The following is a 22,330-nucleotide window of genomic DNA, read 5'->3' on the forward strand; positions in this document are numbered from 1 at the left end:
AAAGTCTCAAACCCAAGGAAAGCCAAAGCACTGCAGGAAGACAGAAGGAGGAGGTCAACTCTGTCTCTGTTCTTTTGCACAGAAAGGGCTTGGAACATATGTGTGTCTGCACGAGGAGAAAGGCAGAGCAGTGCACAGTGTGACTGCACTGTGGCTCACTAAAAGGAGCAGTTTCCACAAGAAAGAGGAAAAGACACATACCAGAGTGATTTAGCACCAGCTGTGCTTACTATGTTTTTAATGTTTTTTTTCCCTTGTGTTTTACAAACAAGCCTAATTTTGAACAGGATATTGTCCTTTCATTGCTTCCCCTGTAGCTGATGTTCTTGTCAGCATCTCCTTCCCTAAAATACAGACCACATTGTAATGATGCTGCAGTGCACTAACTTTCAGGGACAGGAGAACAGCCCTTTGATAACTGTGAGGTCTCTACTGCAAGAGTAGGAATAAATGACTTCAGAAAGGGATGGCCTGGCTGCTCCTTATTAAGGTGTTTAGTATATATTGTCAAGAAACACCACAGAATCACAAAGTAACCCACAGGCAAAGCACAAGGCCCAAGGAACAATAGGAAGCCAGTGGTGACTGCTTTTTTCTAGCTTCAAACAACCTTGTTGATTGCAGCATGGTAATAATCGTTTTTTGCAGGCAGCTGTGCTACTTCGTAAAGCATTGTGTGGAAACAAGGGAAAATTAAGGAACACAGAGCTGGTGCCCAGCTTCCTCTCTGGTAGCACATGGCCCCAGAGAGAGGCAATGCTGTCCAAGGCAGAAAAAGCACCATCACCTTTTCTTTATTGCAGCCTGGAAGATCAATTCTAAAAAGAACCAAAAAAAAAGGCAAATTTTTAAATTGTGCATCCCAGCATATCCTAACAAAGTAATGGTAACAGCTTGCTCCTGTCTATTTTGTCTCTACTTACTATAAACTCCACTACCCTGCTATGTCACAGGACTTCAAAAACTATTTCTGTGGACCCGATTGAAGAGCTGTCTGTAGAAAGATTATCTAAGATATATGTCTCAGATACCTGGAAAAGCTTAAGATACCTTATGGCAGAGAGCTGTAATTATCTAATACACCAGGAATATGATTCAATTTTACATCTATTGCAGAAGCAAAGCCAAAACCCCCCACAATAAACTGTGCAAGTCTTTGCATTTCTGTAACTGCAGAAAAGTGGGGGGTCCACTAACCTTGCCAAGGTGTTAGCCATCAGGAACTTTATTTAGCATGCTATGTGTCTGTTCCCCACAGCCTTGCACTACAAAGGAGGTCAGGACAGGGATTCCTTCAGGCATGTGGTGGAGCTGTGTGTATCAAACACAATACTGAAAATGTGGCTTGAAGCAAGAGTAAAATGTGTTATCTTTAGAGCAGTGTTATTTCACAGAAATACTGCCCTGTCTAACTACTCCTGCTGAATAGCCAGCCAACTCACCACAAAATAGAAGAGGGGTTGGGCTAACACAAAACAGGCATGGATTTGCCCTCTGAGGCTACCCCTGCCAGCTGAGGCTGTGAGAGCACAGCACCCGAGGCAGAGGGGGCAATAGCAACCTCAGTCAAGTGAGCAGCCTGAGTCACGGCAGGTGAGTTCTGTGGAGAGCCTGGTTCTCTTTATGGAGCTTTAACCCAGCAGCCCAGGAATGCACTTTCTCACAAAACATGTAAGCCTGCGTGTATGCATTCCCTGAGGACCTTGGAAAAGGACAGGACTTCTGGTGCCAGTGCCATTCATTTAGCTGTCTGTCCCAGACCAAGACAGACAATAATTTTTTTTAGATAGTTGTGATGATCCTCAACATTGCCTTATTGAAACTTGATTAAAATCCTGCTGTCCTAGTAGCCCATTTTTACTTAGCCTTTCCTCAGGCAGATTCCCAAACACTAAGCAAAATGGACTTAAGGATCTAACTCAGGGAATTTATTATCTCCCATCACAACAGGAGAGAATGCTTGTTCTGCTCCAAGAATCTGAAAAAGGTTTGTAAAGTACATCCACAAAAGAAGTTTCCTCTGGAACCCTCATTTCCTGGCTGCAGTATGCTTGTCACATTTCCACTGATTCATTGTCAGCTTCAGGAAACAAAACAGCTCTCAGTCCCTCTGCTGAAGTTTGCTCCATTTGTATCACAGCCTGTGATAAAAACCTAGCTGCACACTGTCTTGTATATTCACTGCATCCTTGTTAAACAAGGGGGAATGCTTGATGCATAGTTTATCCTGTGCTTAATTTTGCATTTCATATCATTTTAGACCATTTAGAAATGCTAGACTTAGCCAGTATTTATCCTCACAGCTATGGCAGTTTCAGTCTCAGTGACTTTCTTGCTAAGGATATGACACTGAATTTCCATTGTAAGCAGTGTCTGAGAGACAACAGAAAACTTTAAGGCATAAACCCTCTCACCAAGCAGCATTCACGTTTCTGCAAAGAGCAGGCTTGTACATCAAATTCTGCTCAAATCCCTGTACTGACCATGAACACTGTGAACAGACTCCAGCTCTCCAGCAAAGCCAGGGAGCATGACAGTCACCAAATAACTCAGCAGTCAACCAGCTTGCTGCTTCCTACTGTGTCTTTTCCTCTACCTTGACCTCACCTGGTTTTGCAGGCTTCCAAAACAGTGCACCAGGAGAGAGAATGTCTTTCAAACCGGCTTTCTTCAGTGGGCTGTGCCAACCCACACCGATGTATTTCAGTGTATTGAACTGGAGACAGCTGCAGCAGGCATCAGGATCAAACAGGATCAAACCCTGCTGAGTTTTATGTCAGCTGCAAGATTGCAGGCAGTCCTGCCCGCTGCAAAAGTACAACCCTCCTCACAGGCCAGGACAGGAAGCCTTCACCTCACCCTTAGCTAACCTTGACAAATGCTCGCTATCATGTATTCTCATATAAATTCCCGATGGAGACAGGAATTTAACTTCAGTTTCTAAAACAAAATTATCCAGATAGAGCCATACTTTAAAGGAAGTTAAAAAAAAAACTATTAAAAAATCTTGTTCTGTTTTCCACAAACAGCAAACTCTCTCTTAAGCTAAAGGACGTCACATTAAATAGAGAACAGATGTCGAAAATAATCATGCTTTTTGTTAGGTATACTAACAAAAGGCCGTAGCCTCATGGTTCCCCTAGCATCTGTGTTATATGTTGTACTGTGAAACAATCCACTTATACTTTACTCCTCTTCTGTCAGTATTGAAAGTGCTTTTGAGAAGGTAATGAACCACTCATTCAAGATTTCATGATTGAAGATACCGCTAGAAATGCTCAAGACAAAACAGAACCAAACAATCTCTTTAGGGAAGAGAACCAGCAAGCAGGCTCTGTGTGTAAACAGAATTCTCCTCACAAGACACGATGACCATCAGGACAGATTTGCTATCTTAAATGGACAATGAGACTTGGTCAGGGCATGGGAACTTAAGGGAAATGGAGTGAGCACATGATTCAGAGCTCTGCAGTTTGCTTCAAGTCACAAAAGAATTCCCCTCTTATCATCATTTTCATCATCTTTCTAGATAAAGGCCACAACTCCATGTTTAGTAGCAACTGAAATTTTTTTCCGTTTAAGAATTCCAGGGAAAGGATCGTGCCTGAAAATGACTACTTCATTATTTGTGAACTGAAGCAGCTGATAAATGCTTTGAGAAAGGACATGCCAAGGTTAAAAAGAAGGAAATGGTTCTTCACCTGCACCTTACATCTCTCCCTGATTAAACTTGCAATATCTGGTCTCTCTGCCTCGCTCTGGCTGCTTCCATCTGTGCAATTGTGTTGAGGTCACTACTCTAAAATCTGCAGCTGTCCTCAACCTTTCCTTTGCATATTCATTTGTCACACCAACAGTTTTCCACCTGAAGGGTCTGTTGGCAGCAGGACAGTCTCTGTGAGAGTATTTGAACACCTGCCCTAAAACAGCCATTTCTGAATTTAGCAGGGGGAAAGCCACTAACTGGTGATTCCTCCCTTCTATTAATCACTGATGGGGACTTATAAGGCCCCAGCACATTTCCCAAAACGCTGTTTTTCATCTAACATGATAAGCATCTAAATCTAGCTCCTGGTCTGAGCAGTACTTGAGAAAAAAGCTGTCACAGAAGTCTACTCTGAAGACTGAGGTGCTCAAGTTTCCAGAGCACAGATATCCCTATGGCTATTAACCTCTACTACAGCCTGCTCTGGGAGAGCCAGTCCAGCACCATACAGGTTACAAAAATGTCAGCCAAGGGTAAAGATGTCCCTGAAGTTTGGATCTTAACAGTGATACCACTCTGCTTCCTTTGAAATTGAGTCCTATTAAGAGACTTGAGTAATTCTATCCACAAGGTCAATCTTAGAAAAGCCATGCTTCTGCAGCCATGAAGAGGATATACTTACACAAGAAAACAGGGCAGGGAAAAAGATAAATCTGTTGTTTTTACCTGACAGGTATAGCCCATCTCCTGGATAGGTCACCTGGGCAATGGACTGGTATATTATGTCTGCAGAACAGTTGAGAGACCTTGTGCTTATATAGAATCATAGAATCATCTAGACTGGGAAAAAAACAACCCCTACTCTGGGGTAGGAGATTCATCTAATCCAGCCAATAATATTGTCTTCTTCAGTTTAATGAGAGCTAAGTCAATTGTGAATCTCATCACAAATTCTTTATAGGCCTCATTACTAGGAGATTTTTACATTTCCTTTCTTCTTTGCTATCTGTGATTATGTGATATGTTCTCTGCAGCCACAGGAGTACTCCAACACTGCTGGAGTCCTTGGGCTTACTCTGGGGCTTTTCCACATGCAGAAGTTACAGCACTCTATTCCAGTCTTTTATTGAGAAGCTTTCCATGAAATGTGACTGTGGAGAGTTGACCCGGGCTGGATGCCAGGTGCCACCAAACTGCTTTAGCACTGCCTTCATCAGCTGGGAATGGAAGGGGGACAAAATGGAAAACAACTCATAGGTCAAGGTAAGACAGTTTACTAAGGCAAAAGTAAAATGGTGCTTACTCAAACAAAGGAAAAAACAATTATTTTATTCTGTATTCCCCATCAATAGTGGACCACTTCCTAGGAAGCAGAGGTGCAGCACATGTTTCAGTTTCTCTGGAAGGCAAACATTGTAAATAACCAATGCTCTCCCTTCCTCCTCTTTTACTTACCTTTTCTATCTGAGCTGATGCCAATGGTATGGAATATCCCTTTGTCATTTTGTGTCAGCTGTCCTGCTTATGTCCTCTGCCAAGATTTTGCCCACCCCCAGGCTGCTGGTGGGAGGGTGGAATGGTGGAGAGACAGCACTGATGCTGTGCAGAGCTGCTCAGCAGCAGCCAAAACACTGCTGTGTCACCAACACCTTTGTAGGTAACAATGCAAAGCACAGCACTGTGAGGGCACCTGTGGGAAAATGAACTTCATCTCTATGAAATGACAACAAACAAGTTATTTTGTATTGTAAGGCTTGTATTAAATCCTTACTGAGTAGTTGTCCCTTCCCAGATGAGGAAGTGTTCATGAGGAAATGTCCCATTCATTTTCCCCTTTTGGGGATAGTCAGTGGCTAATGTGCATAGCAGAGTCTTAACCGTTTCTGGAACTCATAAAATAACAGAGAACAGTAAATATTTACAAGCAAACTCAAGTGAAAACAAATTAATTTTCTTTCATCCTGCAGAAGCAGTTGGATTTTTAAGTCTGCTACACTTACAGCCACATAGTTTCTTTAGATCTATGGGGTGAAAATTCAGGTAAGTTCAACTAAGAGAATATTAACTATTTTGTGTGTCACATTTGAATTAATGGCTGAGATGTTTTCATTCTCAGAAAAGTGCTCAATATGGAAATGTGGTTTCTGGGAATGCAAATAGCTCACACAGGTTTTTTTGGTAATGATAAACAAATAGATGTTTGCACAGGTGTAATTAAGCACAGAAGAGGCAAACCTCTGCACAGAACTGATTCACAGTCAAATTCATCTGCCTTAAAAATCCAGATTACATTGCATATTTCTGTATTATCAAACTGATGTTTCAGTGACTTGAATTACAAGATCTTCAGAATTATGTAAATTAGGTGATACTAGAAATAAGGTGAAATTTGTTTAAACTCTAACGATGTCAGTGGAGGGAGGGTGGTGGGAGGGCAGGACACTGTGTGAGTAGTGCCTTATTGCAAGAACTGGAAGTCCATCTTCCCAAACACAAACAAAAAGCACTTCAAGCCATGGAAATTATTTAAGTAGAAGGTAGTATCTACCTTCACGGCAGTGTGTCTTTTCCAAATAGTGCACCAATAGATATAGAATATTCTTTACTTCGAAGAATTTGCTCTTGCAATAGAGAAGTAAAAACTAAACACTATTTGGTACATAGGTAAGATGTTTGGGGATGTCATGTGGAATGTGGGACTCATCATAAAAGTCTAAACAAACCTAACTCTGATATTGCTAATGCCAAAACTTCAATTCCTAAATTCAGAGCCATCGTTCAAACAAGATTTCCTGCAACTCTAAAGGCTTAATAAATCTCATCACATAGACAGATTATTCCAGTTCTTTACTCCTCCCTTACATCAATCAGCCCAATCTGAATTCAACAAATTTCAGGAAATGGAGAAAGTTATGAAAGAATTTAAATGTCATTTGAGAAATTTTCTGTCTTCCTTATGATTAATACATACTCAAAAATTGTAACAACCAGCAGATGTCTCTGCAGTCACTGATCAGTGCTGCACACATGAGGAAAAGCAGGGTGGAAGAATTTAATGAGTGAGCCTTCACTCCCAGATTGACTTCCAGAAATGTCAAACCTACACAGCAATTCTGGAGGAGCAGAGACTGACAGCATTATGACAGCACTCCCTATGAAGGAATCAGCATCTTACTTAGTTTTACAAATAGTAACATGAACGCCTTAGAACTGTCTGCTTTCAGAGTTATTTATCAAGAATAAAAAGTTTCTAAATTTGGTGTCTTTGCCTCAAAAAGGCTTTGTTTTCAACAAAGACAAGCTTGCCATCCCTGGAGCTAACCTGTACCTGTACACCTTGTCTTCCCACAGCTGAAAATTACTGCCACAAACATCCCTTGCTCTGCTCCAACTCAGGGCATGCAGCTTCAGGCTTTCTTTTGCAGATATATACACAGAAACAAGTGAAAAAAATAGTATTTACCCTACCAAAATAAGACACCCTGCTGTACATCAAATTCCCTCTGTGGGGGAAGGATAAGCTGAAAAATGAGGCAGATGATAGTCATGAGTCACAGTATTTAATGTCTAAGGCACTTGAATGTTATGACTGTGAGAGCAATAGAAGAGGCTATCTGATAACAAAGAACATATTTTCTACCACTGTGAATGATTTGTAAGCCCACTGAGCTGCTGACTTGCAGCCTAATGTCTCCTGGTAATCTTTATTGAGCCCTGTTGGTACTAAAGATTTCCCCGCAGGTAGATTTGTGTAGCATTTCTGTCTTGTACAGAGGCAGTCCCTCTTGCCACAAAGTTACAGTTGGCTTTTCGCTTGAGACAACTGAGAAAAACCTCAGAAAGCACAGCAGAAAGACAGAAGCTCTTTTTAGCCTTTTTTTCTCTTCCTGAACTCTGGGTGGCCCAAAACCGAGTGTGGTTTACCACGGTCTTCAATGAGCCCTGCTTGCAGACCACTGTGAAATGAGCACCTCTTACTTCCTCACAGGTGGCATGAAAAAAATGCTGAAGATGTAGAGAGGCTGTTTGGTGTGAATGCAGTTGTTGCATTTCTGGCAGGCTGCACCAGTGCTGTGGGTGGTAGGGAGCACAGGTTAGGCTGCATGCTGAGAAAGGAGCCCTTGCTCTGCCTGCTGTGTCCCATGGCCTGTTACACCACGGGCAAGGTACAGCCCTTGCTTCAGCAGCATCTTTGGCAGTGGCATCTACATACATGCACCTGCCATTTTATGGAAGATACTAACATGTAAGTCACTTCTCTTGATTCAGTTCTCAGATTACAATATATGTGTAGGGCCACAGTTTATCTTCTCCAGATCTTCTAATTATTGAAATTCAAGAATCCCACTTCATTCGGGTAATGAAATAGGAAAATCCTACTGGCATTATGGTTCTTGGCTGAAGATATATAACAAATGTGATCCTTCTCATTTCCCTTCCAAGTAAGGTGGTAGGTCATTCAGTTTGGAGGGGAGAAAAGGCCAGATGGTGGTAGACGTCTTTACTATATGACATATGTTTGTAAGAAAGGTTTTTATTTTACTTATTCTTTAATTTCTGCAAATTACATTTTATTCCCCACTGTTTTAAATAAATTGAGTATATATATATATATATCTTTTACTACTACTTAATGAGAAGCCTGCACTTCATACCTGTGATACATGATGTATGATGCTGCCACAAGAAAAGTAGCTAGTGTTGTTACAGACCTTCATCTTAATTATGAAAATTTTTTATTTAAATATAGAGCTGAGCATACAAAATACAGCACTAGGCCATCTGTTAGTTTTCCATCTGGACTCATTTGCAAAATACTCTCTGTTTCCCTCCTAAACACTATTTATAATCTTCCTTGGAAAAAAGTATGACTAATCCATGGCACACAAGAGATAGCTATTTGCATGCCACTTTTAATAGAAGTGGCTATATAGTTCAAAGTAGTAGCAAAATATATTTATTTTGTTTTGCATGCAGGTGTAAAAACTCACATGGTTTCTAAACACGCACACAAAATATTTTCCTATCACACTGCTTTTAGCGAGCAAAAAGTTAAAATCTTCAAGATTTCTGATTTAATTGAAAAGTTACAAATGAGGATGAACAGTTAGCATTTTGAAGTGCCTGAGCAGGACTTTTGATTCTGAAGTGGCTTGTATTTCTGTCTTGCTCAGTCTGAAACATCCCCAGAGGCCTGATTTTGGAAGATGAGCGCTCAGATGATACTTATAAAGTATCATCTGAGCTGGATATTAAATATTAGTGCAATCCCTAGTCATTTGGTCCAAACCCATGTACCCAGACCAGTAAAAGTGTGGGCAGTGGGTCTGGCCATACCTCAAAGCAGCAGTTCCAGGGAGCCCACTGGAATCCCCCTGGAAGACACATACATGGGGCTGATTTAATGGTACACTCCAAGGCCATCTCTGGGTCACCACTGGTGTCATCCAGAGCCACAGACAATGAGTTGCTGAGAGTTGTGTCCTACTATCTCTGTCCACTCAGTATCACAGAGCAGTGAAAGCCTCATTCCCTGGAGGCTATTCCCTAGTCATTCTTTCACACCTCTGCATCAGGTATCCTGAAGTACCTTCTCAGGTCCTCCTCCCTTCCTTAACATGTCATCTGTGGTCAGGCTCTACTTCACAGTTGCCAGAGTGGAAAGAAAAAAGGAACTTATTTCAAGGGTTTATGATGTGAAGGGCAACTATTCAATAGTATCTTACTCTCCTCTTACCCTTCTCTTCATCTTTCAGTGAACAGAAGAATATTTTTAGACACCTCTGCTTAATTTAATTCTTCATCAAAAGGCAAAGGCAGATTTCTCCTGACTAACTTGCATGCAAAGTTCTGAACAAGTTCTTTGCAGCATAGTGTTAAGTCATCTTTGAGGTTTTGCGTTTGGTTGTTGTTTTTTTTTTGGTTAACAAAGAAATTATGTTCTAGAAAACACAATTTAAAAAAAAGAACTGGAATAAACTGGCAGGCTTCTTGGCATTATTTCTTCAGGCTGTCTAGTATCTCATTGCTCTTGCCTGTCTGTCTTTCTGCCGTCACTATGTCAGGATGTTTTAAGTTCTCTGCTACAAAGACTGTTTTTTTCTCGCTCTCAATTTTCAGTACTATGCATAAATGCATTGTTGCAAAAAGGTTGCATGTGCAGTTACAATGCAGCCCTCCCCTACACCCCAAATCTGAAAAAATCTGGTCCCTGACTACTGATTGTGAAATGAAAGACACTTGAGAATTTGAAGCAGTCCCTATGCAGAATCCTTACTTTAATACTGGCAAGACCTGAAAATTCCATGCAGCAAAACATTTTTTATTTTATGATAATAAGAACAAAATGACACTAAAATACCTACTATCTTTTTAATGTCTTCCTGTCAAAGATGAAAAAACTGTCTTATCTCAGAGTATTGTGTACATTTACAATGAAATAGAGAAAATCTGAATAAATGCAGGAGGTACAAAACGTAAATACTGAGTTTAAATTACTATAATGCAAACTTTAGTAGCTATTTTCTAACGATTTAATTAACTTCCCCCCACCCATGCCACCTCAATTTCAATTCTTTCAATAACATGTGGTGACCGTAGTGCATTTTGCAAACATTCCCCCCTCACAAATATTTGCATACTTACAGCTAGATTTAGCTCAGGAACTGAAGAACACTCTGTGGCACACAATAGGCACATGGAGCTCCACAGGTGCAGCCAATATGACAAACTTTGGGCTATGTGGTGTCCCCATTCAAAATGCTTTGCAGCCCTTTATGTACCTTAAGGCTTTGGCCCCTGCTGGCTCCTGCGTGCTGGTGATGCCCTGCCCTTTGCTCAGTCGCCCGTTTTCACTGTGTTACAGCTGGAATTAGACCCATCACTTGGTACCAGGACCATCTGAAGGCACTGCTGTGCCCTGTCAGAACCCGCCCCCTGGAAAGACCGATGTTGCTCTGTAGGACTCAGCCACCACTGGGAGTTGCAGACATAGTTAATACTTTGCCTGAAGTTTCCCCTCTTAGTTTCCAAGGAGAAAATAGAAAAACATGAAGTAGGACTCTTTAGTAGCTTACTGGTAGGGAAGCTTATCTTGAACTTTTCCAGGTCCCCCCTACTGAGCCAGCATCAGCACCTACCCTTCCCTGCTAAGTCAATGGAACTACCAGAAGTCCAGTCACTTTTTTTTGCTGCGTCTGAGATGCAGACAGAAGAAAGGTACCTACCTATCCTAACAGTAACCTCGGGGGAATTATGTATAACGTTTGCAGAAGAAAACCAAAATGCAGTGGGGCAAGGCAAGGCAAGGCAAATAAACGATACTAGTTTTGGCAGAAACCTCTGATTTCTATCTGTTGCCCAGGAGGAAAATCTTCCACACAAGGAAGTCTTGTGTCTAATTTAATGCTCTAGATGTAAGCACTCTCATCATCTCAGTTAGTATGAGGTCAAAGGAAGAAATGGCATAATTTACGTTTCTCAGTAGACCGGGACTGGTCCAAGCAGTTACTCTGTTTATATGCGTTCAGAGGAAGTGATTTTGAACTCTAAGCTGAGGTTTAAGATTAAACTCTGCTTCACAGATATGTAATAAAATTTATGTCCCATGAACAGGCAGATCAGTCTGTAATAGGCACACAAGTTCCAGGGTTTAATGTGGGCCTGTAGTAAGTAAAAGTAAACCTTCCACAGTCGTTATGGTTAAGTAGAAATGACCCAGTTTTCAGAAGCTAAACACCTACTTTTTTTGTCAGTTCCCATGAGATTTGCAAATGCTCCAGAGTTTTAAAATCCCCTTACTCTCACTGGTACAACTAGGGCATCACATACCCAAGTAAATTCCTTGGCAATCTGCTCTGGGAATTGCCTTTTGGTTTGTTGTTACTTTAGCCTCAGGGCTGGTTTTTCACCTAGAAATGACTACTCCTTCTAAGAGGATTTTTCAGAATCTGTTCTGGAAATCCCTTTGCATTTAGAGTCAAACTCTTAAATGTATTTAAAATGCTTTAGAAAACTGCACTTAAAAAGAAGTCAGATGGCAGATTCATGGAACAATTTTTTTTCCGTTTATCTTGCCAGGTTAAAGAAAAGTCTTCCATGGCAACATAGCAGCAATCACCCATCTATTAACAAAAATAAATTTGATTATTTTTTTCATTGTAGGAGCTGTAATTTCATTTCTCTTGTCATTATGCCTATTTCACATACTTTGCTACTCAACACTTTTATTTTCAGTCATTTGGATTACTTATAAATATGCATTTTTCAATGCCAAGTGAATTACATTATTAACTTTATACAGCCTGAAATGGCAGTCTTTCTCTTTCTGGGATGTATGCATTTCCTCGCTTTCTGGGATGTGTGTAATCTCTATCTAGAGAATTAAAAACTAGGATGTTTATTTTTTGGTTTTTGTTTTGTTTTTGTTTTCTTAACTTTTGCTAAATAGAAGTATTTTGTAAATGGAAAGAGGCATTTCTGGAAGAACATTACGCAGGTAGGGGGTCTTGTTTTTTAATGTTGTACCATTTGAAATTTAATCCTGAAATTATTTGAATAGTGGTTTAAACAATGACTCTCTGAAATTGCTACAGGTGATTTAGTGGCATTCGATCTTAGTGGTAAAGATTTCATACACATCATGTGATCTTCCTTTGAAATTAAAGACAGGAGATATTTGACAGAGACTTTTTTTCAAAACCACAGTGTTATGTGTATTATGCGTGTCTGAAATTTTTCACAGACCAGCAGTGTTCATTCCTGTCACTAGAGGTAAGAATCTGCAGCCTTGTATATATAGCTTTTAAGTCTTCATGGCAAAATCAAGACCCAGTAAGAGGCTTTCTTGCATTCTAATCTTTTCCACACTCATCTTAGCAGTTACATAGTATATCAATATACAAAACCAAAGGCAGGTTTGAGCCCACATGTAAACCTTGCAGATCTTTCAGTTGCAGATCTGGCATTTAGGGGGATGTGTTGCTGGGGAGTGAAGTAGAACAATTTTTGTCCTTCAGAGTACAAGGAAGAATTTTGAGCATTGTCTAAATCCATTGTTCATATTGTTATTATTTAAAAGCTATCTCATGACTGTCATTAGTACTGAACAGTGTTACTTCATCATCAGGAGGTATATCAGAGAAAACACCACATAGCACAAACCAGGCACAATCTAGCATTGCTGTGTGGTTTTTTTTTCCTTAGGAATCACTCATGGTATGAACAGCTACTTGATTTGTTTTGGAGAAAGGCAGAGTAAAATTGAGTGGCAGCATCCTCTTCGATACCTTTAGGCATGATCCCTGACATTTTGATCAGTAGCATGTATATGACAGGGTGTGGGACCAAGTGAGGTATTTCATCTCTGGGTCAAAGAGCCTCATCAAAGATAACTAACTTTGGATTGTGCCTGCATAGATATATCACAGAGCTGCATGGCCCTGGGTGTGAATCTAAGACCTTGGTTAGCATTTTCTTTCACTCCTTCTTTAGCAAGAAGATTTTTTTTCCTCTTTAATCTCTCACAGTTTCCCTTGGCTGTAGTTCTGAAGATTACTCTTCTCCCAGTCAGAATATGAGCCTGTACTTAAGAGCTTCTTTACATTAATAGTCTTGTATTAAATTATTCTCTGTTGCAACATTCTGATTTATCTATAGATCTGTATTTTTGAAACAATTTCTTTTTACAGCATTCCAGTTTATATAGCCATTGGTTTTGACTCAGAACATTTTTAGTTTTAATTACTGTGTATCAAGCTTCTAGGTATAAAACTATCAGATAAATCTGAGTATCTGCATAAATGTGGGGAACTGCATGTGTTATCACTCAACAATTGCCAGCGGGCTGTTAGCAAACTCTTGTCTAGGATCTCTGTTCAACTGCTGCAGAACAGCGCTGATAGGATGAACCACTGACTAGTTGTCAAAACATGTGCAGTTACGACCTTGATTCTGAACAACACAGCAGATTATTCCGATTGTCCAATGCCTCAGCAAAGTAGTGTGGACAGCCAACTTCAGTCAGTAACATTCAAAGTGCTCATTCCTCAGGGACCTCAGACAATAGATTTCTTCTGGCTTCTAAGAGAAAACGTGACTTCATTTACTGTCTTGGGTGGGCAGCAGACAGGTGACTCCTTGGTAGTCCTTAGAAGCTGTTTTGTGTTTGGCCTTTTCAACAAGGATAGGCTATTTCTGAGTACAGGACTGGAGTCTCTCTTCTCCTGCCTGGGATAGGAGGAACGCTGCAGTGCCTGTGACTGTGCTGCTGACTGCACACAGGAACAAGTGAGTGAGTGGTAATTATGCCTTTTCTTGCTGACCGAGGGTCTGGACCAAGGCAGGCAGAGGACCCGCAGCAGTGAGGCATAGCCTAGCCCAGGCTCTGAGCTCTGGGAGGAGACAGGCTCTCCGAGCTGGCAGTGGCACTGCAGGCAGATGGACTGGAGCTGCATGATGCCTGTGAGTGTAGCTGTGGTAGTTTCATTGACACACAGCATAAGATTGTTCAGCTGGATTGTGCAGATATGTGAGAAGTTGCATCCACACTGGGCCCAGAAGAAGGATAATTATGTTTTCCCCTGCTGTTTTATGTGTGGGAAACGCTCCCCTATCAGCTTGTCAAGCAGCATTGGGTAATGGAACTCCACTACAATAGACAGGTCCTTCTAGACCTCCCTGGACCTATGGACTTAGGGTTGATTATCTATAAAATGTTTTCTCCTTCTCTTTGTCCAGTACTACAGAATAATTTTCTGTTTATATCGGTTACTAGTACCTGGTACTCCTGCAAGCAGTTCAGTGCTTCAGAGACACAGTCCTTGCATATTTCACATACTATCTACTGAGTTTTTCTGTCTTTTCTGTCCCTGTTTCTATTGTGTCCTCTGATGTTTGTATTTGAAGGTCCGTAGAGGTGGGACTGCATGTATCTATGTACATGGCACCTGGCACAGTGGAGAAAGGCAGCTTTGTGCTCCTGCATTACAGATAAAACGTTTTCAATCTACTAAGCATAGATAGGGAAAAATGTAAGGAGCAAAAAAACTGCAGGCGCACAGAATTTGGTGGCCACTATTACTCAGCACAGGCAAAGACTTGCTGCAATGCTTCTGTGATGGTTCTTTCAATTAATCTTGTTGCAAATTAGACATAAAATAGATCTTTTGGCATAACTCTCTTGCATTTATTCCTTACTTGGCTATGCTTGTTGTGCTTGTGACTATTTTGTTATTTCTGCTCTTGAGGATGTATTGTTTCACTTTTTAATGAATAGCCTCTCTAAGGTAAAGAGAGAATTGCAGTGATCTTTTGATATATCCATATTTGCTTTTTCATTTTGTGCCTAAGGTGCTCAAATTGAATGAACTTTACTGCCACCTGAGCAGTTTACTTTACAGAGTCTCATTCCTGAGGTTTAAAGAATAAAAGCGGTTTGGTGTTATACTTGCTGCAGTGCTGTACTTCTCTTTATAGTGATCAGGAGCTGAAATAAAAGTCACCTCTGGCATCTGACAAGAGTGTTTAAGATTGAACCTAGTGAGTTAATCTGCCTAAGGGCAGAACTGCTATATATGGGCAGGTTTTTGGTGTCAGGGAGGATGATGCCTGTGCACTGCAGTCCTGCTAGTGGTCAGTCTGGGACACAGGGGAAATAACAGACAAACCATGTCCTCTCTCTGAAACCTATCAGTATCTGGAACTCTTGGAATTCTAGCAGGTGTTAAAGGTAGAATTCTTGGGTTGGTGTTATCTTCTGTTGCCCTAGTATTAGGTTTAGTTCCATGTGCGGCAATGCTTGTGTAAGGAGGCACCATCTGGGACATACAATATTGGTGTGAAAATTTTTATAAAAGGGATACGAGATCTTGTACAAGAACCAGGAAATGTTGTGTCAGACCCTTGAAAGACACGTTATTAGACTGTGGTGAGTTGACACTGGCTGAATGCCAGGTGCCCACCAAGCTGCCCTATCACTCTCCGTTCTCACCTTCTCAGCTAGATAGGAGAGAGACAGTAAGATGGAAAACAACTCATAGGTTGAGATAAGACAATTTACGAAAACACACAAGTAAAGAGAAAAAAAGCCTTCTCTACTTCCCATCAGCAAGCCATGTCTGGCCACTTCCTGGGAAGCAGGGCTTCAGCAAGATCCAGAAGGCAAACATTCCTTCTTGCCTCCCTCTTCCTCTTCCTTTACTTAACTTTTATATCTGATCTGATGTCATATGTATGGAATATCCCTTTGGTTAGTTTCAGTCATCTGTCCTAGCTATGTACCCTCCCAGGATCCTGCCCACTCCCAGACTACTGAAGGGAAACAGGATCTTGGAGAGACAGCATTGATGGTGTGCCAGCACTGCACAGCAGAGGCCAAAACACTGGTGTGTTATCAACACCCTTGTACCTACCACTGCAAAGCAGGGCACTATGAGGGCTCTTCTGCAGAAAATTTCAGCTAGACCCATTATATTGACTCCCCCGGAAATAAGGACAAAATTATTTCAGTACAGAAATCACAGACTATCAAAGGAATCCAGTTTAAAACAAACAAAATTAGATATTTTTGATCAGTAGGCATTTGGTGTGTAAAGCTGCTTCCCAAAGGAAACTGTGAATAAAAACCCCTTTGTCTTCCATCAGAGGAAGATGGTAGTATGTGGAGAAGACAGAAGGTTACTCAGCAAATCACATCTGAAAATAACTGAAGGATGGGAGAGTCTTGGAGACATGGCAGCAGGATATATTTGTATTGTTCTTATCTTTCCTGGACAATTGCTAGAGGCAAGTAGTGAAGTGGGCTGCTGGCTTAATGCAGCCTCCTTTTGAGACAGCACAGCCCTTCTTACAGTGTCCTTTTATTGTTACAAACATAACAATGGAAGGTAAAGGGACTGATGCAAAATAGGTGAAGTATTGAAGTTACAGGTTGTTTATAATCAGTATTGTTTTACCTTGATAATTAAATATTAATTAATTGATTTTTGAAAGCTCCTGCTAAAAGTAGTAAAAGTAGGATAGCAGTTCTGATATAGTTGCACATAAACATTTTTCCTGCTTGATATAATGAAGAGCACATTTCATCAGAGCATAATAACCTTTAATGAGACTCTTGCTCAATACTGCTTTTCAACTTTTCAACAAACACTTACAGTGTTTGTGTCATTGGCTGGAACATCTCTGAAATTCTGTGTCTGTTTTTCAGAGATCCATGCTTCGATAAGAGAATGATATAAAACAGGGCAGAGTAAGCATTGTTATAAAAACGTTTTGCTTTGCTGTAATAAAATAAATTATAAACCTGGTTATGCTGTTTTTGCTTTTAAGAGTTTGAATCTGCAGGGGAAACAAAAAAACAAAAACCAGATTTCAGCTCTTGGAATACCATCATGGCCAGGACTTTGATTAAAATGACAAGGGTTGTTTTATGGCTAAGTTGCATTTGCAGAGAGAAGAGAAGCACAGGGAGAAGGATGACAAGTTCCTTTAACCCATCTCTCCTTCCCCCACCGATCTCACCTGATATTTCATGTCTCAGCTGGTAGCTGGAATTGCAGCACCTGTAGTGTTTCAGGTGTTGTGCACTGAGTCACAACAAATTGTGTTTGTCAAGGCACTGTCTACACAAGGGTGTTTTTCAGTCAGTGCCTCACTAGCACTCGTGAGTTCATCCTCACTAGCATGACTAAATACTCATTCTGCACACCTCACATGACCCACTTGTGGTCAGCTGTCAGGCGACAAAACCCTGTCAACAGGGATTTGGCGATACTTAGCTCACCAAAATTGGAAGCTAACTTAGCTTCCAATTGCTAGTTGTTCAAGGTTTATTGAACATTGTATCTTTAATTAGGGAGCTAAGGTGTAAACTGCAGTGTCCTTTGCAAAGTGAGACCTGTGGGAAAATTTCAGGAGTCAATTGCTGATGCTGGATAGTAATTGGGAACCCAAAGGGATTCATATACGAATAGTAAATTAAGGTGCACAGTGGTAACAGGAATTTATACCTGGAACGTTAGAGTTCTTAATGACCCCATTAAAAGGAATTAGGTCATTTCTTATTTAAAGGATCAGGAGATACTGCATTTTCTAGGGATACAAAGAATGCACATGAGCAAGGCATGAGGAGTTTTCTGTTATCAGTTGGTAAGTGCAGCCATTCAGAACTCGATATTGGCCAAACACCAGACACCCATGAAAGTTGTTCACTCACCCTCTTTTGTTACAGCTGGGCAGAGGAGAGGGGGGAAAATATTAACAAAGGGCTCATGAGTTCAGATAAGGCTTAGAAGGAAAAAAAATACTCTAAGGGCAAACCAGGTCCAAATTTAAAGGTGTAAGATAAATATATTATTAACAGAATTGGAGGAGGATAATGAGAAGTAAAATAAGCCTTTAAAACACCTTTTCCCCTGTCAGCCCCCCCTTCCTTCCCAACAGCACAGGAAGACAGGGCATGGGAGTTTTGTTCAGTTCATCACTCAAGATCTGTTCACCCAAGGAGAGGAGTTTTTTTTCTCTACTGTTCTGAGGGGTCCTTCCCACAGCAAACAGTCCTACAAAAACTGTTGTGGCGTGGGTCACTCATCCATGGGGTGCAGTCCTCTACGGACAGGCTGCTCTAGTTTGGAAGCAAGGGCTCTCTATCTCTCCCTTTCTGGAAGTAGGGACCCTCTCTCACTCTGGAAGCAGGGGCCCCCCTCTCTCTCTCTCTCTCTCTCTCCCATCTCTGGAAGCAGGGCCCCCCTCTTTCTCCATCTCTGGAAGCAGGGCCCCCTCTCTCTCTCTATCCCAGTCTCCCGTGGATCACAGCCCCCTGTAGCATCCACCTGCTCTGACATGAGCACTTTTCCCATGGGCTGCGAGTGGATCTCTGCATCCCCCATGGAGTTCATGCATTATGGGGGGACAGTTTGTTTCACCATAGTCCTCATCTCAGTTCTGACACTTGGAGCATCTCTTCCCCCTCCTTTTTTCCACTGGCCTTGGTGTCACCACACTGTTTTCCCTCATATGTTCTCACTTCCTTGTCTTCTCTGATTAAAGAAAAACTGCTCCTTGTAGTACCATTGTCAACAAGTTCAGCCAATTCAGAGATTCCTGCAGGATCCTGCAGTGCCGAGAGGTTGATCTTGTCTAGGTTCCAAGCCAGGGAATCTCTCGTCACGTTTCTGCTGCCGGCCGGGCGGCCCCAGCGCCATCGCACGGGCAGTGGTGGCCGCGGCGCTGGCGCTGTTTAAATCTCTCTTCATGCAGGGTGCCGGGAAGGGGAAGCCACCAGCGCCATGGCCTCTGTCCTTCTGCCCACGGTGCCGCGGGCTGGGGGAGGCAGGCAGGCAAGGCCTGCAGGCCACGGGCTGCACTGAGGTGGCAGCGGCCACGGCTCATCACCACCACTGGAAAAAAACTGCCGTGCACATGCTGTTTTCATTTTCTTCTTAAATATGTCATCACAGAGGTGTTACCAACCTCTCTCATTGGGCCAGCAGCATGTCCATCCTCAGAGCCATCAGAGATGGGCTCTGTAAGACATGGTGGAAGCTTCTAGCAGGTGCTAGCTGCCTAGACAGAAAGAGTGAAGTTAGGCAAGATTATTTCCCATGTCTTATTTTCTAACTGGTATACATGCCTGAGTTTCGCAGAGCTGGTAAGTGAGAGGGTGGGATTTACAGCAAAGAGACTAAAGGAATTTGAATTTTCAGGTGTTCTGACTGAAGAGCCAGATGGGACAGCACTTTCTAAAATTGGTAGGACAGAGTCAGTTTTCTCTTGCAGAAATACTGAAGACTGAGAGATCTTCTGTGGCTCACGCTAGGAAAGTGAATGTAAAAGGCTGGAATAATCAGTGAAGATGAGTGAATACACTGCATGGACACACTTTCAGATTAAAACTCACAACATTTTCAGAGGCTAAATTTGAGCACAAGATGTAGTGCTGAGTTTCCTCACATTGCAGCAGAGCACTGACATCACCATTTCTTTCTGAAAGCCATCTCCTTAAAAATTATGAAAACTATTGGTATTTAATCCTGACATAAAGGAGAACATATATTTTTGTAGCTTTGGTAAATATCACTGAATCTGAGTGCCAGTTCCTACTTGTCACTCCTAAGACACATTTTGGTGTTAGTTTCAAAACTCTAATCCAAGCCTCCTTCAAATCCAAATCCATGTGCTGTACCACCTAGCCCAGCTCAGGCAAGATGTATCTGAAAAGTGAATCTTATAAGCATGAGTAAAAGCGATTGGATACTTCATAACAAGACCATCATAAAACTGGCAAAAATAAAGAACATCTAGATCTGTGCAGCTCTTTGCTGCCAGGTTCCCCAGCCAGGAGTATTAAGTGTTAGCCACAACTCTGCTGCCTCAGCAAAGTAGCCCACTTACTCATATAGAAGTTATCTGTGTGTTGGAAATGGCCAAACCATATTAAAGCTCTGGAAAATTAACAGAAAAGAGTGTCAGAATGTTCAAGTCTTACACAGAATTCTTGACAATAAAAGAGTTATTCACTTCGCAAGAAAGAGGTGGAGCATGTGATATTTTCGGAGAGGCAGAAGCTTAAGCCTCCAACCTTCCAACCTTCCCTTCTCAATTATAAACCTAACAGGCTGTTCAGATTTTTTTTCAGAGTCTGTTTAGGCTGCCAGGTTCCCTTCAGAGCAAGGGCAGACAGCAGTGACTAGAGCTGAGTCCTTTCTCCAAAGATCTGGGAGATGGGATCTGTAGCACCCAGTCCTCTGAATAAAGACAACACTGTTGCCACAAGAGATATCTTGCCTTTGATCACCTATATTCAAGTTAAACTGTTCCTCTCAGCCGGATAAGTGTAAGGAAACATGCATGATTTTTTTTTCAGTAGAATTTTTTCTAAAACTGCTTTTTCTACTCTGAAAAAGGTTAGCACTTGGCAGTATATTGCGAAATTGTAACTTCTGCTCACACATAACAATGTGAGAAAAACCTGTGCTGGTAAAGTCTAAAAGCTACAGACATCCCACATTATATATAATGTCTTACAACTGGAGCACCATCTGATGAACTGTTATTTTGCTAGTGATACCTATTATTTTGTATTTTAAAGAAATTCAATAGAACCAGGAAATAAGCCTGATTTTGTATAGACTTGTGCCCTAGTCTTCTGTAATGTATTAACAATATTAACTTTCTTTCCCTCTACTTTTTGCCTAGCACATCCTTCAAATTGTCTCAGCATTTCTGAAACACCTACTTCACTCTCTACTATCAAAATGACACTACCTGGTTTGAGGTTACCTAGGTGATGACACCTGATGGCCAGACAGCCAAAAAGGTAGTGGTTGAGGTTTACTTTTTCTCTGCTATTTAGTGGAGAAACCAGTGACAATGTTTTCTATAGCCTATTCAGTTATTCCTATATTCCTGTTTCAGTTTCCCGCAAGGCTTCTATACACCCAATTACTTTTGAGAAATCTGTCTCTATCAAATTTTCTTGAGTCCATTCTCAAACTATCAGAGTGAAGGTGATTGAAAAAGTGATCATTTAGGCTTTTCCTTCAGAAGCCAGGGCTAATAATTTTTGTTTATCTGTTTTTTTGTTGAATAAAGTGTGCCATTAATGATTCTGCAACTGCAGTGAAATGGTCCTGGTAATAAATGGTATTTTGGTAAGTCCTGACATCATGGTGTTAAGTTATTAATTTCCTGCCTTTTAAACAGATAATCTGCTGAGGCTGATTGCTTATGCTATAGGCTTTTTAATTTCTATGGCTGAGGAGAAGCAGCCCAAATGTTCGAGCCTGATTGTGAGTGCAAGTTGCATATTTGGGTCCCTGCACCTGAGAGTTCATAGTTTCTTCTTTCTGACAAGAGTCTCTCCCGATCCACTTTTTCCCAAGAAGAAATGTTTCTAGATTGTTTTAGTTGTCATCCTACAAATAAAAAACAACTAAGCTGAACATACCTTCCAGTATTGGTCTCACCTTCTACTTGCTGATTTTTCCATTTGTATTTCATCTGAGCAGGGCAGAAAACAGTCAGATGAGGTACTGGCTTTGTTCCTATTGTTCTCAGCATGTTTTTCTCTCACCTTTATCTCAAGAAGCATGTACCTGATCTTAATTCTTCATGTATTTCTAGAGACTGCATTGGCTTCTCTGGCTGTGACAGAGCTCTGTGTGTACACAGGTGACAACCCAGCAAACTGACATTACAGTAAGTAGTGATCTACCTAATAATAATGCATGCTATGTGGAAAGATCTAAGAAAATATGGCTGAAAGATCTTATACCGGATTCCATTATTGAAATTCTGTTCAGTCCAATATCCCCACAGTGCTTTGACTGCAATTTTTCCTGCAAGCTCATCAGTTTAATAATCATGGAATCATAGAATAATAGTATGGTTTGAATTGGAAGAGGCTTTACATCCAATGCAAAGCCCCCTGCCATGGGCAGGGACACCTTTCACTAGACCTGTTTGCTCAAAGTTCCATCCATCCTGGCCTTGAACACTTCCAGGGATGGGCAGCAACTTCTCTGGTCAACCTGTTCCAGTTCCTAATCAGCCTCTTAGCAAAGAATTTCTTCCTAATATATAATTGTAGCTTCCTTTAGGTATTGGAAGGAGCTATAAGGTCTTCCC

The 22,330-nt window shown here is 41.3% G+C and overlaps 1 long non-coding RNA gene across 3 annotated transcripts in view; it reads left to right on the forward strand.

Annotated features, from left to right (window-relative positions):
* The window catches only part of LOC106856114 (uncharacterized), a 115,897-nt gene that overhangs the window by 73,055 nt on the left and 20,512 nt on the right, over positions 1 to 22,330 (forward strand). For 2 of the 3 annotated variants that reach the window (XR_015799366.1, XR_015799365.1), the window contains exons 3-6: positions 4,741 to 4,969; positions 5,674 to 5,746; positions 20,900 to 21,020; positions 21,827 to 21,901. This is a non-coding gene — a long non-coding RNA (uncharacterized LOC106856114). The remainder of the gene's footprint in view (positions 1 to 4,740; positions 4,970 to 5,673; positions 5,747 to 20,899; positions 21,021 to 21,826; positions 21,902 to 22,330) is intronic. The other variant, XR_015799367.1, reaches the window with a different exon arrangement.

This window comes from Sturnus vulgaris, chromosome Z (genome assembly GCF_052056855.1).
Source record: "Sturnus vulgaris isolate bStuVul1 chromosome Z, bStuVul1.hap1, whole genome shotgun sequence".
In the NCBI taxonomy this organism is placed as follows: domain Eukaryota; kingdom Metazoa; phylum Chordata; class Aves; order Passeriformes; family Sturnidae; genus Sturnus; species Sturnus vulgaris.